General features: G+C 40.2%; 1 long non-coding RNA gene across 1 annotated transcript; it reads right to left on the bottom strand.

Annotated features, from left to right (window-relative positions):
- Positions 1-2,385: 2,385 nt before the first annotated feature.
- On the bottom strand, positions 2,386-3,551 carry LOC119798338. Its single transcript, XR_005282706.1, has 3 exons — positions 3,232-3,551; positions 2,986-3,051; positions 2,386-2,477 (listed from the first exon to the last, which is right to left on the bottom strand). It is a non-coding gene; the product is annotated as an uncharacterized LOC119798338 (long non-coding RNA).
- Positions 3,552-3,780: the final 229 nt, after the last annotated feature.

Genomic DNA, 3,780 nt, shown 5'->3' with positions numbered 1-3,780 from the left:
AAATGTGAAGCAAAGGAAACTATAAAACTAGTTATAAAATTTTTGTGGGTGCAGAAATAAGTCTGTTGTTTGGGCCATGTTATTTCAGAAGAAGGTAAAAAGTTACAAGAATGTCTTTTTAGAATTGTGCAATTACCGCAGGCCTTAGATTCCACATTATGAAAAAACTCAGCTTTTCTTAAGTTTTTTATATTGTGTAGTTGGATGTGTGAATTTAAATAGAAAACTGTAACCGAAGCGTGTAACAAAAGTATATTCCCTCTGGAATTATTAAAGTATTTCTGATTCTGATTAAAACCAGCAGCTATTTTGATCCATAAAATTATCATGTCTCAAACAGGGGGGAGTTATGATGAATATAGTATAGTAAACACACACACAGGTGTGTAACTACTACTGCTTTTAAAATTTTTTGCATGTCTCACATGTTCACTAATGTCTAAACATTTAAACATAAACTTTGAAACATCACTGTTCCTACCATCAACAGAGTACAGGATTAGTGGAGAGAATTAATGGAGAAATTAAAAACAGATTGAGAAAATTCATGGCAGAAATAGGAAAGCCATGGCCAGAGTGTTTGCATTTAATAAAACTACTCATGAGGATTACTCCCATATCTGATGGTTTGACCCCTTTTGAAATAGAATTAGTTTTGTTCTACCTTTATGGGAAGGACAGCCATTGGCAGAAAAAGAAAATTGACCCATTAACTATGTGAATTCTGAAGCTGTTCAGATACAGAACTGTTCAAAGAACATGTAATCTGCCCAGAGCTCCTTTTGTTTCCCCACAGGAAGGCCTGAAGCCTGGAGACCGAGTGCTGATTAAAATCACGAAGGGGAAAATTGGGCAGCTCCGAGGTGGGAAGGACCCTACATTGTGCAACTAGCAACTCCAACCACTGTGAAGATCCAGGAGAGAGACACTTGGATCCACCAGAGTCATCGTAAGCTGATTAAAGATTTTCCTCAGCAAGAAGCCCAGTTACCTTCACAGGGACCCCACGACTAAGGTAGGGATCTGTGGTGAAGTCCAGCTTCAAAGGGGTTTGGTTTTTTAGGACCAATCGTCTCAACGCTGGTGAAGTAACCAACCTAACCCAGTCTTTTAGAGTCCGGTTAGTGGGTGTTTCCTTGGAGGGACTGGTGAATATGTGAAAAACCAAAGTGGTTTTGCTGCCTGATGGTGACCATTGGACTCGTGCTCTTAAGGACTCAAACTGTCTGCCAGAAACAAAGGAAAAACCAGAATTGTTTTTGATGGATCCACAGCAAGTCATTCCCGTGGTGCCAATATGAGGTGGCAACATTCCAAGAATGTTGCTGAAGGTTTCAATAAAACGGACTGTTATGTTTGTACTCATACAGACCGCTCTGGATGAGTTGAAGATTTAAAGAGGTATGTTGACCATCACACCTCCGGGGCAAGTCCAGCACCATGGACAAGTTGGTTCACCATGGGATCATGGTGGCAGGTGTTGATGAAGATAGCTTTACCATTTGTAGGATTGTTTTTCATATTTTTCCTTAATACCATGTCTCCAGTCAATGATTCAGAGGATGATAGGATCCACTCTAATCCAGTATTCAGCTGTAACTCATGTTCAACTCCGCCAAGATGCTGATTAAGATACTGATGGTGTGACAACTGTGTAATATGTTACAGGGATAATGATCGCTTCCTCGGGAAGGATCGGGTAAGAATTTTCCTCTATTGGAGAGGTTTTGCCTACTCAAGTGACAGATTTTTGAAGCTTTTTACATTCTTGATAAATCTTACATTTTTGTTTAAGTTTTACATTTTAATCCTTTTCATATTTTTGTTTTTTGCATATTGATCTTTGATTACTGAATTCCCTATCTGCAATGCATTTATGATGTGTGTAGTAAAAATCTTTTTAGAAGTGCTATATGCTAATGTTTATATGCACAAGAGGAGGGAAATGTCAGGTTTATTCGATGATGATTATAAAATTGATGTGTGCTTATGAATCATTTGTGCAAGAGGGATGCTGCACTGTGTCTTGTGATGCAGTCAGGAGACCATCCTGCCTCGTCTTTCTGATGGAGCATCTTGTCTTAAGAACTGATCAATTGTTCTGTCAGAACAAATACTGTTTGGTAATCATGTGCAATGCTCTGTTAATAAAAGATGGCTGCAGGGGTGATTCATGGGAGGAAAGCTTGAAGTTGGGTTGGGCTTTTCCTTCCGCTCCTGCAGAAGCTGCTTGAACCTCTTTCCTGTGCAGATTCAATTTCTATTTATTTGCAAATCTACATTTCTTGAATCCAACAAAACTGTTCATCAGCTAAAGACAAAATGAGATGATCAGCTGTTAGTAAATCAGCAGGTCTGTGCTGAACAGCAGCTGCATCTTCTCTCACCCCTCAGAGATCGTATCCTGCAGGAAACCAGAAGTGCTGCTGATAACAGGATGATGATGACGACCAGAACAGCGACGATAACGGGAAGATCTGCAGAGATTCACAGGTTGCTTTCAACAGACGCCTACTGCTCATGATGGTGGAAGATACATCAGTTCTAAGAAGACGTCAAACCAGGTTCAATTTAGACTTCCTTCCTTCCTTCCTTCCTTCCTTCAGTCCTTGCCTTCCCTTTCTATCCGTCCTTCCTTCCTCCCTTCTTTCGTTTCTCACTTCCTTCCTTCCTTCCTTCCTTCCTTCCTTCTTTCAGTCCTTGCCTTCCCTTTCTATCCGTCCTTCCTTCCTCCCTTCTTTCGTTTCTCACTTCCTTCCTTCCTTCCTTCAGTCCTTTCCTTCCCTTTCTATCCTTCCTTCCTTCCTTCTTTCAGTCCTTTCCTTCCCTTTCTATCCTTCCTTCCTTCCTTCCTTTCTATCCTTCCTTCCTTTCTATCCTTCCTTCCTTCTTTCAGTTCTTTCCTTCCCTTTCTATCGTTCCTTCCTTCCTTCCTTCCTTCCTTTCTATCCTCCCTTCCTTCCTTCCTAACAGATTATAACTTACAGTTGTCAGATGGAGCTGCAGATGCTCCATTCTCAGACAGAGGTGGTGGATCAGTGGCTTCAGAGGCTGTTAGACAGAAATAGATCAACATTAGAACCTTCATAGGATTCAAACATTTATACTTTTAAACTGATTAGGTTTTTAATCATTTTTAAATACTTTAAACCAAAATATTATCAGATTTTTTTCTTTACATATTTAGATGAAGTACAGTTTGTTTGTCTGTACATCTTGTTTCAGACTCACCATCTGAGATGTTGATGCGATAATCTACGTTGGCGTTTGTCCCAGAATTTAAATATGAAAAACATCTGTATCGCCCAGAATCAAAGCGGGTCAGATTTTTAATGGTCACATAGAAGATCTTTGAAGACGCTGATTGGTCATGTCCGGTGCTGTATCTGCCGCTCTGAGCTCTGACTCCATTGGTGGAAACAAGAATGTCTTGTTCTTCTTCACATCCTCCTCGGCAGAAATACTTGTTTGTTCCAGCGAAGCTGAAGGAGCAGCCGACAGTGAGCAAGCTGCCAGGTTCTCTACTGAAGACACGATCTTCGCTTCCATTCAGCACAGCTGTTCAAAGCATCACACAGTCACTTCCTGTTTTCTAGCATGATGCAGTTTAATCACATTAAGCCCAGGGTTACCATGGTGATATGGAAGACCTTCTGACCATGAAAATGATTAGAATCAAGTTCAGCTTCATAATTAATACAGACCAATAAATGATTTCTGAAATCAAAGACGTTACATTTTTCAGTTTGCTGAAACATCTGCAGCTATTAGTGCAACTAA

This window comes from Cyprinodon tularosa, unplaced genomic scaffold, assembly GCF_016077235.1.
Source record: "Cyprinodon tularosa strain WSP-4 unplaced genomic scaffold, ASM1607723v1 ctg1168, whole genome shotgun sequence".
NCBI lineage: Eukaryota > Metazoa > Chordata > Actinopteri > Cyprinodontiformes > Cyprinodontidae > Cyprinodon > Cyprinodon tularosa.
Note: the sequence above shows the minus strand (reverse complement) of the source record. Positions and strands in the feature narration are given on the sequence as shown.